The sequence below is a fragment of the Arvicanthis niloticus genome, chromosome 2, assembly GCF_011762505.2.
Source record: "Arvicanthis niloticus isolate mArvNil1 chromosome 2, mArvNil1.pat.X, whole genome shotgun sequence".
NCBI classification, from domain to species: Eukaryota; Metazoa; Chordata; class Mammalia; order Rodentia; family Muridae; genus Arvicanthis; species Arvicanthis niloticus.
Genome location: NC_047659.1, coordinates 63,053,458 through 63,067,416, shown reverse-complemented (window position 1 = coordinate 63,067,416; position 13,959 = coordinate 63,053,458).

Genomic DNA, 13,959 nt, shown 5'->3' with positions numbered 1-13,959 from the left:
TGTAATTCAAACATGTTTCAACTTTTCATCTTCATGTAGAAATCAAGTAGTGTAGAATACATCAACATTTGAGTTTTATATTATCTTTGCTGCAATAATTTGCTTCCTTTCTAAGTACATATTCAAATCTTGTGAATAAAGTCATATCTCCTGTTTGGATATAAATATAGAGTTTCTTGAGACTGTATAAAGAATATTGGTAAAGAGTCATAGTACATTGACATGCTGATAAATTCTATGCAATATTGCAAACAAATATAAAATGTTTGTTTTACAGTGTTATATGACAACACATATTTAAGAAAACTAAGGGAACATGATCAAAGTAATGTCACAAATAGAATGCTATGAATTAAGTACATTTAATTTCCTCCAGCAATTAAGTTTCTTCCTCAGGAAAATTCCATATGAAGATATCATCTGCTTTAGCACTTATAGTCATGGCATAATTGTTTAAACATATCTAAATCACCAAGAAACCAAAGAGAAGCTCCATAATTCATTATGAAGATGGTGGTGGTAAGGAGGGAAAAGTTCTTCCCCATACCTTTCAGGAATAGCAAGACCAGGAAGTTGAGACATTTAGGGAACTAAGCAGGGCAAACTAGAAGAAAGAGAAAGAAAGAGGGAGAGAAAGAGAGAGGGAGAGAGAGAGAGAGAGAGAGAGAGAGAGAGAGAGAGAGAGAGAGAGAGAGAAAGAATTAGTTACCTGAAAAGAAAGTAGTTCTCAGAGTGCAGCTGGACTACATATAGAAGCAATCAATATTTTAGTACCTAACAGTATAAAATAAAAATATGATTGGCTTTTAAAATTTATAGTAAAATTTAATTATTTTTTTAAAAAAATTTAGTAATCATTTCATTCATTTACATCTCAAATAATATCCCACTTCCCAGTTACCCCCTACACCAACCCTCCTCATCCCATGATAACCTAGTTCTCGGTTACCTCTCCACCACCTCCCCATCTCACATCTGCCCTCTTCCCTCCCTTTTGCTGTAGGAGAGGGCACCCACACCCACCCACACTTTCCTGCCCCACCTTTCCTGCATCCCCCTACTCTGGAGCATCAAACCTCCTGGGGACCAAGGGACTCCCCTCTCCTTGCTGTCAGGCAAGGCTATCCTCTGCTACATACATATCAGGAGCCAAAGATCCCTTTAGGTACATTCCTTGGTTGGCAGTCTAGTAGTCTCTGAGAGAACTGGGTGGTCAAGGAAAGCCTAGGTTGTCCTTCCAATCAAATTACAATCCCTCTGTGCTCTTCCAGTCCTTCTGGCAGCTCCCCCACCAGGTTCCCTGAGTTCAGCCTGATGGTTGCCTCCAAGCATTCCACTCTGCATTGGTCAGTTGCTGGCTGGACCTCCCCAAGAACTGCCGCACTTGGTTCTTGTCCTCAAGCACCTCTTAACCACAGCAACAGTGTTGGATTTGGTGTCTGCAAGCATGATGTTCCTCAGGTGGGGCTGTTCGTTCCCCAGTTGCCCCTTCCTTCAGTCTCTGTTCCATTTTGTGTCTCTGTTCTTTCTTTGGACAGAAATATTTCAAAAAATTTTGAGATGGGTGGGTAGTGCCATCCCTCTACCAGAGGCCATGCCCATCTACTGGAAGTGGTCTCCATAGGTTCTATCTCCCTTTTCTTTGCACATTACAGTTCAAGTCAATCCAATTGGGTCCTGAGAGCCTCATATTTCTTTAGCATCTTGGACCCACCAGTGGCTTTCCCCAGGTCCTCATCCTCCCTGCTACCTATGTTTATTCAATTTCCTGACCCTCATTCTCTCAAGTCTCCTCCGGACTCTGATACTGCAACCCTTATTTCCTCCTCCTTCCTCCCTTCCTAGTCACCCCCCTCCTTCCATCTTCCATAATTGTCCTGTTCCCCCCTCACTGCAGTTCTGAAGCATCCACCCACTGATCTTCCTTTCTTCTACACTCCATATGATCTGTAGGTTGTATTATATGCATTGTGAGCTATTAGCTTAGTATCTACTTATTAGTGAGTACGTACCATGTGAGTTCTTTGGCATCTGGGTTACCTCACTCAGGATTATATTTTCTACTTTCATCTACTTCCATTTGCCTATGAATTTCATAAATTCATTCTTTTTAATCTCTCCATAATACTCTATTGTGTATATGTACCACATTTTCTGTATCTATTCTTCTGTTGAGAGATACCTGTTTCCAGCTTCTGTGTATTATAAATAAGGCAGCTATGTACATAGTGGAGCATGTGCCCTTGTTACATGTTGGAGTATCCTTTGGGTATATGCCCAAAAGTAGTGTAGATGTACCCACAGGTAATAGTATGTCCAATCTTCTGAGGACCCGCCAAACTGATTTTCAGAATGGTTGTACTAGCTTGCAATGCCACTAACAATAGAGGAATGTTCCTCATTCTCCACATCCTCGCCTGTAGGAAGCCGCTGTTAGCAGTGGTTATACATTTGCATTTCCAAGATGGCGCTTGCCTTGTGTTTTCCCAGCAGTAAACAATTAAATGCGCAGATGCAAAGGCAGAGAGCCCGCCAAAGTCACTGCCAATCCCGAGGCATAATATTGGGTGGTGAGCGAACAGCCAATCAGAAGTGAATACGTCACTCTAGGCTGTATTTTAAGCTAGGCCCCTTTCGCGTCTCAGCCCTTCCGCTTCTTCCCTCGTCCTTCCGCGTTTTACAGAGTAAAAAGTCCTCGTTTTGCAGTAACTACCCGAATTACTGTCTCTCGTGTTTTTCGTCCATGGGCGTGGGGCGACACGGGAGGCGCCCGTTATATCTAGTGCCGAAACCCGGGAATTTCAAGGCACGGCGGAAGGCCCCGGAGACTCGAAGAGGGTTAAAAGACTGAAGGTGTTCAAGGTACACCTTTGGAAGATATGCCTGGGGTGGCGGTTGTGGCAAGCGGATTTAAATTCACTGCTTCCGCTCCACTAGCTAGCCTCTTGCTTACATTGCATTCGTTTTTAACTTATGTGTGTTGTGAGAGGGTGGGCCACTCTGGCATACCAGAACCAAGGTGTGTTAGCCAGCTACAGGCAAGGCCTGGTCATAGAATAGGGTGTTCAAAGGGAACAAGGACTGCTGCAGAGTCCATTAAGCTTGAGAAACCGCCATGGGCAGGTGGAAGGAGGTCAGAGGAAAAAAAGATCCTCCTTTATGACAGAATCTTTGGGGAAGCGTCTGCCTCTGCCTTGAGCAAAAGGCAGACAGAGGAGAGAGATAGTCTGCCCTGGAAAGCGCGGCGGGCACACGGGGAGTGCCCTGCGAGCTTAGAGCAGGCAATGCCAGTGATGGAACGGATGATTTTTGAGGATGCCGCGGCTGAATGCCGTGCAGCCATGGTTCCTCGTGAGAACAGGAGGCTACAGGATTGGCTAAGGGCTTGCTGCGGCCCAGGGAGGGAGGCTGTTTGTGCTTATTCCACAGGTGAAAACAATTTAATTTGGGTCCCCACGCGGCTGGTGCAGATTGTAAAGAATGAAGCTAGGTTGCAAGATTACAGCTCTGAGTCTCCTGACACTGAAGTTCCATTTGGCGATAAGTATACCGCTGTGGGCCATGGTCAGATCTTGAACTGTTCTAGAGGCTTTAAAACATAGTTAAACTGCCAATATTCCATTGGCTACAGTTGGTAGCTCAGCCGAGAGTTTGAAAATTTTTATTTGCCTATGTTTATAGAGAAAAGATACAACACGTGTCTTTTAAGGTTTACAGTTTAAATTTAAGGTTTCAAGCTAAAACCAAAACCACACAATTAGTCGTAGCCAAGCCTCAGAGCAGGCAGAGGGAGGTTAAGTGCATTTACATTTGAATTAAAATTATGCCTGCTTCCCTCCATGAGTATAGCTGTGCCTGCTGATAGAGTATGGTTCAGGTTATTTTAATTTCTCTATATTTGGAGTTGTTGAGGATGAGATGCTTTAGATTCCTCTAATATACATAATAATTATTAGAGAATAAGATTGGCTTTTATCTGATATATTCTTTGGACTAAAAAGATTGGTTATTAAATTAATCCAAAATAAAGTTCAAATTTAAGATTTTTACAGCCTAACTTGCCTTCTCCAGCTGCCATTTCAATAAATGCTTATATAAAAGATGTTTTTATATTATCCCTTTACATTTCTGGTAAAGGTGAAAGATATACAGGTAATAAATTTATTCATAATTTTTAAGAGCCCATAGAGTGATATTTGTTAGAAATAATTGCTTCAGAAAATAGTTAATTGTTTTACATTTTATATATACAAATATTGTTGTTGCTTTAATACAAAATAGTAAGAGGTTAAATCTTTTGGTGTGTATTATTCATTGTGTGATACTTTATTAGTAAATTTCTCTAAAGAAAATTTTTTCTGCAAGCTATTGCTTCAATATAACGAGCTTTAAAAATTTTTTAGGGTACTTGTTACTTCAAAAAAGATTCAAAGACAGTGTCTTTCAATATTTGAGACAGATTGGGCTAGAAAAAGGGCTCAGCCGTTAAAGGCTAGATTTTTAAAATATAAAGGCTGAACTCCCAGCAACCACATGGTAGCTCACAACCATTTGTGGTGGGGATCTAATGCCATCTTCTGGCTTGTGAGTGTACTTACAAAGGAAAATAGTTTACTTTTAATCTTGATTTGCTCTTAGTGATTTTTAAAAGTTGTTAAGAGATATTATTTGGCTAAAACCTCATTTTAAGCTTACCATAGGAGGATTTAAACCTCTGTTTAATGTTTTCAAAGGGATGTAAGTCCTAAATTAAATCATATATATATTTTCTTGAGTTTATCCTGCTTCAACACAATTAAATTATGTGTTGTAGCCACTATTTAAAATGTTAAAAAAGGGTGTATCTGCCTTTGTCTTATTGAATGATATATTTCATGAAGTGCAGTATGTTTCAGCTACAAGATTTAATATCTCTAGCCATTTGGATGACATTAAAATTAATAAGGTGTTTAAGAATACATCTGCACAACCGGTATCGGTGTGTGTAGACCCTCCATTTTTCTTTATGTTATCCAACTTTCAGAATAATTCTGATATCTTGGATTGTAAGAATGTTACGTGCTTTTTAGCACAAGGCTAGAATGGATCACTAGACCTAGCCTTGGTTGTGCATGTGCCTACCTTTGTGCCCATCCCAGTACATCATTATGGAGACTTAAAAGAGACTTTGGTCATTCAGAGAGTTGATTGGCTCCAAGCCCATGTGGAGCAGCTCACGGATGTGGTTCAAATAAGCTGAGTGTCAGCAACCCCACATCCAGGTATTACACCTCTGAGATTTGTGAATGATACATTTATTTAAAGCCATGATCTTTCTGCTTATTTAAAAGGAAAGTGGGATGGGAAGTTGGACCAGGTACAACACCAATTGCAGATCCGGATTTCGAGCCTTGTTGGAACACGAGTGGAACCTGTTACCCCTGGAGATTTTACTTCTTGAATTTCTTCTGCCTTTTCTTTCTTTCTTTCTAAAAGGGAAGGTAGGCCTGTTTTGATACAGCCCTATGATGTGGATTCGTGTTCATGTATGGTTGGTCTGTAAGCTCAGAGCCCAACAAAAACGTGACAAGGCCGCTTTAAGCCCAAGCACTCGCAGCCTTGGAGCAAGCATCTCTCCCTGAAATTTGACTATCTAGGCTGAGAAAGTAGCCGATGACTGAGACCCTCAGTCGATGCACCCCAAGGGTTCAGCCCATTGCACTGGGTCGGTGAGAGGTCTAAGTCCAGCCAGCCCTTGCCTAAATAGCTGTGGTACCTGAATAGTAGGTTGACAGCCCTTGCACTCCTGGGAGCTATACTCCATTGCACAGGGATGGGTGTCAATTCCTCTTTACATCCCCTTAGCCCTTGCACCCAGAGGACTTGTTTCCATCGCACCTGGAAGGGTAAGGGAAAATCTTCGGGCTATAAGCTCTTGATCGCTTATTCCCCCAAGATGGAATTTGCTTGATCGGGTTTGAGTTCGAATCTTAATTGGTACTGTGTTTAATAGGCGAAAGGCTGTTTCTTTTTAATAATTCAAACAGGGAGAGATGTAGGAAGCCGCTGTTAGCAGTGGTTATACATTTGCATTTCCAAGATGGCGCTTGCCTTGTGTTTTCCCAGCAGTAAACAATTAACTGTGCAGATGCAAAAGCAGAGAGCCCACCAAAGTCACTGCCAATCCCGAGGCATAATATTGGGTGGTGAGCAAACAGCCAATCAGAAGTGAATACGTCACTCTAGGCTGTATTTTAAGCTAGGCCCCTTCCGCATCTCAGCCCTTCCTCTTCTTCCCTCGTCCTTCCGCGTTTTACAGAGTAAAAAGTCCTCGTTTTGCAGTAACTACCCGAATTACTGTCTCTCGTGTTTTTCGTCAACGGGCGTGGGGCGACACGGGAGGCGCGCGTTATACTCGCCAACATCTGCTGTCACCTGAATTTTTTTTTTTTTTTTTTTTTTTTTTTTTTTGCTTTTTCAAGACAGAGTTTCTCTGTGTAGCCCCGTAGCCCAGGCTGTCCTGGAACTCACTCTGTAGACCAGGCTGGCCTCAAACTCAGAAATCTGCCTTCCTCTGCCTCCCAAGTGCTGGGATTAAAGGCTTGCACCACCACTGCCCGGCTGTCACCTGAATTTTTGATCTTAGCCATTCTAACTGGTGTGAGGTGGAATGTCAGAGTTATTTTGATTTGCATTTCCCTGATGACTAAGGATGTTAAACATTTCTTTAAGTGTTTCTCAGTCATTCGAGATTGCTCAGTTGAGAAATCTCTATTTAACTATATACTCCACTTTTTAATAGGGTTCTTTCTTTAGTTTGGATATTAGCCCTCTATCAGATATAGGGGTGGTAAATATATTTCCCCAATCTGTGGGTTGCTGTTTTGTCCTATTGATAGTGACCCTTGCTTTACAGAAGCTTTACATTTTTTGAGGTCCCATTTGTCAATTGCTGCTCTTCAGGCATAAGCCACTGGTGTTCTGTTTAGGAAGTTCCTCCCTGTGCCCAGGTTTTCCAGGCTCTTCCCCACTTTCTCTTCTATTAGATACAGTGTATCTGGTTTTATGTGGAGGTCCTTGATCCACTTGGACTTGAGCTTTGTGTAAGGAAATAGGTATGGATCTATTTGCATTCTTCTTCATGCAGATTGCCAGTTGAACCAACACTATTTGTTGAAAATGACCCCCCCCCCCCACTGGATGGTCTTAGATATTTTGTCATAGATCAAGTGACCATAGGTGTGTGGGTTCATTTCTGGGCCTTCAATTCTATTTTATTGATATACTTGTCTGTTTTTGTACCAATAACATGCAGTTTTTAATCACTCTTGCTCTATAGTATAACTTGAGGTCAGAGATGGTGATTCCCCCAGAAGTATTTTTAGTGTTGAGAATACTTTTTGCTAACCATTTTTTTTGTTGTTATTCCAAATGAATTTAAGAATTGACCTTTCTAGCTCTATGAAGAATTGAGTTGGAATTTTGATGGGAATTGCATTGAATCTGTAGAGTGCTTTTGGCAAGATGGCCATTTTTACTATATTAATCCTGCCAATCCGTGAGCATGGGAGATATTTTCATCTTCTGTGATCTTCTTCAAATTTTTCTTCAGAGACTTGAAGTTCTTGTCATACAGATCTTTCATTTGCTTGGTTAGAGTCACACCAAGGGGAGTCGAGATGGAGGGTGGAGCTGCCACTGGTATATGTGCTGCATGGGATCAGGTCTCTGCTCCTGGCAGGCACAGGTGAGAGCCTGAAGGTTCCATGGTTTCCAGCTGGGCAGGAAATCTGCTTCTGTGGTGTGCATGGCCTCTGGGTGGGGTTTAAGTTCTCACCTGTGAAGCTGGATGTGTCTGAATACCTGGGGAGGTCAAGCTACAACTGAAGAGTGTGCTGTGAGGGATCTGGTCCAGCCCTAGGTCTCTGCTCCCCATAAAATTTACTTATTAACATTGGTAATCAAAATATTTTTATTTGTTTGAAATATACAAGTAAACTACTTAGATTAGAATATCATTTCTGCCCATTGAGAGACAGATTTGAATGTTATTAACATTTTACATTTACAAGGAAATCTTGTTATTTGTATATTAATTGGATGTTATGCAGTGTAGCAATTGCTTGGTGTATGATGCTTATATACACAGATTGGCATGACAATTAGTCTTGTTGCTATCAAGGATGAGTAGGGAAGAATGGGACAATGTGCCCCACTGAACACAATGGGGAACACTCCCCAAACTTACTCTTCATAGAGATGCACAGAGAGCACAGTTCTTTTTGTGAAGATCGCGGAAACAATGAGGAATAGACTTTGGATATTTAACTACATGACTTTTAGGGGTTAGAAGGGCTAGGGAATTCAAAGCTCATACCTAAACATAGTGAAAGCAATATACAGCAAACCAGTAGCCAACATCAAACTAAATAGAGAGAAACTTGAAGCAATCCCACTAAAATCAGGGACTAGACCAAACTCTCTCTACCCATTCAATATAGTATTCAAAGTCCTAGCCAGAGGAATTAGACAACAAAAGGAGGTCAAAGTGATACAAATTAGAAAGGAAAAAGTCAAAATATCACTATTTGCAGGTGATATGACAGTATACTTAAGAGACCCCAAAAATTACACCAGAGAACTCCTATAGCTGATAACCAACTTCAGCAAAATGTCTGGTTATAAAATTGACTCAAACAAATCAGTAACCTTCCTCTACTTAAAGGATAAACAAGCTGAGAAAGAAATTAGGGAAATTACACTCTTTTTTGTATTATTATTTTATTTTTGTATTATTATTTTTATTGGATATTTTATTTACATTTCAGATGCCATGGGAAATGACACTAACAAATAACAATAGTCACAAATAATATAAAATATCTTGGTGTGACTCTAACCAAGCAAGTGAAAGATCTAAATGACAAGAACTTCAAGTAGATGGTCAAGGAAGGCATTCTTGTCAGAATAACCTAAGACAGGCTCAGTCTGGTTTATATAATAAAAAAGGGGAAGATGTGGAGAGCTTTTGGGCTGCTTGGCAGGAATCTGACATAGGACAAGGACAAGAAAATGAACTGCAGGTAGGTATTTTATATTAGGCTAGAACAAAGAAATAACTTCAGACAGAAACTAAATCCTAGGCTAGAACAAAGAAGTAGTTACAGGCAGGAATCTCAGTCTTAAGCTAGATCAAAGAAGTAGGCTTCAGGCATGAAAATGACTTTGGGCTAAGACAGAGAAATAAACTCTAATATTTTGATCATCCTGGTAAGCCCTTAGAAATAGTGATCACAGGAGTAATCTCGGGACTCTGTTTATTGTCCTACATGTTCTTTGACTGTCTGTCTTGCTTATTCCTTGACTATTTTCATCTATTGTATTGCTAGTTCCTCAACCTAGAACTGACCTTAATCCTGTCCTGTGAATTTGCATTTCATGTAGTCTTTTGTCTATTCTACTTGAATTCTTATAAACCTTGTGTATAAACATTTAAGTCAGTAATAAACATTAAAATAGTAAATTCATATAAATCTCTAGCTCTTTTTCTTAGAATGCTATTTACAATATAGTTTTGCATTTCAAAATGATTTATTAATTTTAAATATTTTGTCTGTATGCATGCATATGTACTGGTCTCTGCTTGGTGCACACCCAATTCAGAAAAGGTTGATGGTTCTCTTTAGATGTAAAACAACATGTGTGTTCTGGGAAGTGACAAAGGTCTTGTGGAATAGCTTCACACATGAACAAAGGAAGAAGTTTCTTTAGATTTTAGAAAGATCAAGACTACTAAAGGACCAACTGAAGTTCTTACTGAGAAAAAACAAAACAAAGCAGTAGAAAACAAAACATAAAACATGTTAAGCATCTTTTCTTGCATAAACTTTCTAATTTTATTTATAATTTTTTCATTAAAAATAGTAACAAAAACCCATGCCACATATTATTGACTAGGACTGTGTCCTGGGCAGCTAGTGTCTTTACATTAGTTTTACTTAGGTGTCACAACAAAATTTTTTAAATTAATGAAATATAAGTAAATTTTAACTTGTTAATAGTTGTATCATGTGTAATAGCAGACACTATCCAACACCACTTCTTCTTTCATGAAGATTAGAATTGCTCACTTGACATTCTATTGCATAGAACTTCATAGTTTGAAACACAGTTCAAAATGTAGTCTGAATTTTTATGAGTACCCTGAAGTGCCCCCCCCCCCCCCCTTGGTCGATAAGATTCTACTCCCGTAAGTTTCTACAAACACTATGTATGTACTGCTTTATTCAATAAAGATAACAGACACAATAAGTAGTGGCATTTGTATGATAGATAAATGAACGGAGGCAACATGATGAGGGCTGTAGCCATCATCTACAGCCCTGCGTTACTGGGTTGTTCCCCCACGTACTTCTCTGCCTGCTTACACTTACTTGTTGCACATTTGTTGGAATCCTCTACAGAAGACCAGCTGAAACAACTAGTCTCATGGGACGGAGCAACTACTAAATTCTTGGACTTTCAATTCACAGCTGACCATTGTTGGGTTAATTGGACTATAGACCGTAAGTCATCACAATAAATTCCCTCAATACAGAGAGAAATTCCATAAGTTCTGCAACTCTAGAGAACCCTGACTAATACAGTATTATTATGTGATAATTAAAGTCAGTTTAACTTTATACTCACCTGAATCCAGTGAGATATTAGAAGGGACTCTTGCTTATTATTGGAACTATTAGAGTTCTTGACATTCACACTGTTTTCATTTAAAAATCGACTGGTAAAGAAAAGCCTACTTGAAATAATGAGAAGAAAAAGAAATCGTTCTATGAGAAAATGGTTTTGTGTGACTTCAGAATCTCAAAATGCAGAGAGTATAGCAAAAAGAGAATCATCTCTAGGTGTCCCTGAATCATCTTATTCAATGTCTTCTGTTCCCGATTCAAACCATATCAAAAAAACCAAACCAAAACAAAACAAAACAGAAAAAACAAACAAACAACAAAAAAACCCCATATGTGAATCACATGAGATCAGAGATAAAACACACTTTTGAATATGCCAGGGTTTGTCCAGCTAGTCTTTTTGTCTCTCATCTGACCCATAGCAGGTACAATTTCTTTTTCCATTTTATTTTGCACTTATAATTTGATTACAACCTTTTATTTTTTTTCTTCACTCCAAATCCTCTAATAAGCCCCTCTGTCCTCTCCTACTAATTTATGGTCTCTTTTAAAAAATGAATGTATTACTAAATAAAACATGTTCAGTGTTTATAGTCCTACTTGTATGCATGTTTTCCAGGCTGACTGTTTGGCACTAGTCAACCAGTTAGTATGTTCTTCCCTGAGAAAGACTACTTTTCCAGTTCCCAGATTTTCCCTGTTGCCTACAATTTTTGTGTAGGGATGAAGCCATGTTCATTGGTATCACCCTTGTTTAGTTCATATTTAGACAGTCAAGTTGTTGCTTCGTTCATAAATCTTCTTATTGTTAAGAAACTAAGAATTAACTTAAGAAACAAAGACTTGATAGTGGTTCTTCAGTTGCTTTATGAAGTTGTACTTCCAATGTTAGAAATGTAAAACTATGAAATAAAATATTTTGAGTACTACTTATGAACCAACCAAATTCACTTTGTTCAAACATACATTGAATTTAAACACTATTTAGTATCTTAACTCCAAGTATGACTTATGAACTTTGGTAATAATACATCAGAGAAAAATAAATCAAAATATTTAGCTGAAAAATAATTACTGAAAGCCATTTATTTATGTTTATAGTAGTTTAAAGATTAAAATGTAGTTAAGATTTTATTTTTTTTAGCTTTCAATTTTATGTTTACTATTTGATTTTGTTTAGGTATTGTCAAATTATTAAAATAGTTTTAATAGTCTAACTGTGTAACACTTTGCTAATACTTAATTACTTATTATAGGTTTGGTGACTAGCTAAAGATTTTGAGTCAGGAGATGACTATAAAGCCCTGGCTGAACTAGCTGTCTGCATAGTCCATATTGTCTAGACTTTACAGAGCTGGACTTTTCCTGTGACTCCTTGGTGGTGATATTAAAAGTGTGAGCCACCATGTATTTTCAAAATGTTTGGAAGTAAATTGTGAGTGTAAATATGAAAATGAAAATCTGTGTGGATATTCAAAAGATGGTCATAAAAAGATGCTTTCAAATGAAAAGAATTAAGTGTTTCAGATAATACTTTCTTAGAATATAAATTAGATAAAAAAATTCTTAGTCAAAACCTTTGGTATTTATCTTCTAGGATATTTTTTACCATTACTATGGGTCTTAAACCACAGCCTGGCTTATATTTTCTCTTATCCTGTAAAACTTCTTGCATATCTGTTTCTTGTCTAAAATACTAATATTTTATCATTTTCTTGTTTGTCTACTATCAACAAACATAAAAACTATGAAAGATGATAGCATGGATAACTTTAGTAAGTAGATAAAATAAAAATTTCAATAGTTAATTTGATAAAGTGCTTCCTGAAAAGATTAAGACTCTAAGTTCAGATACCTAGCTCCCATGTTAAAAAGCCATGAATAGTATGGCATGCCTGTAATGACTTTGTTTTGGAGAAAGAGGCATCAGTATCCACAAAACTCTTTGTAGAGTAAACATAGTTGAAGGGTTGAGGTTCAGGCTTAAGACAATACTTTACTTCAAAAATATGGTGAAAAAATATAAAAGAAGAGACCTCATCAGTGTCCTCTTACTTACGCATGTATACCCATATTCATATGCAAAGAAATTCATAAATACACCACATATACATACATATACATACATATGTACACATACACACAAATGAATAGTTATTTATTTTTAGAGCACATAATGAAGGAAATCAAAGCACATAATCTTTAATGAAATGGTGGATTAAACAATATGAAAATGGGAGGTGTGAATAAACCTGTGATGAGAGCAAGTAGACCATGTCTTATTATGAAAATTAGAAGAAAGCTACTGTAATATGGAGCAGTATGGTCAACATGAAACTACTAGGGACTCAATTCACATTCAATGGCATCCATGAAAACTTAGAAACTAATTTCTCCACCTGACTGAAAGCTATAAAAACAAAATTTGAATTTTAGACCTTTATATTTGAAAAATAAAAAATTAGAAAGTATGAATAAAAGATAATGCTTGTAATCCCCTCACAAAAGAGGCTGAGATGGGAGTATGTTTTAGGCAAACTACACCCAAACACAGACATACACAGACACACACACTCACACACCAGTACCATCACCACCAACATCAACAACAACAAAAACAATAACAAAAACAAATAAGCAAACAACATACTCTTAAGAATTCTCAAGATCATGATTTTTTAAATTAAATAATGTTTTAAGTTTTTGAGAATTTTAAGTAATGCATTTAATTATGTTAGCCACATAAGCACTTCTGATATCTACCTCCATTTCCCTACCCATCCAACATTGTTTTCCGTTAAAGTGAAACCCAACAAGTTCAAGTCCATTTCATGTTGCCCAAGTATAGGCTGTATCCTTGAGAGTTGTTGACCTGCCCCAAATCAGAAGATTAACAAAAACTGACTTGATACCTCCAATCTGCAGTCAGACACCAGTATTTCCTCAGCTAGGCTGCCCCACCCCTCACTGCCTTAATGCTGGGGATTCCTCTGATGTTTTTCAGACTTTTACAACTAATGCGATTTCATGCATACTTCTGTGTTGTGGTATCTGGAAAACAGTTTTCTTGTATTCATCCATCACTTTTTGTTTTTACAATTTTTCAGTACCCTTTTCTCAAAAGCTCCTGAGTCTTGTGGGAAGGTGTGTGATGTAGACATTCCATTGGTGCACAGTGTCCACACTTCCCACTCTCTTATTCTGTACAAAATGACCATTTGTAGGTGCATGTGTTAATTTTCATATACTAACAACAAGTATCTGTGAAAATTGAAAGATTAGAAAAATGACA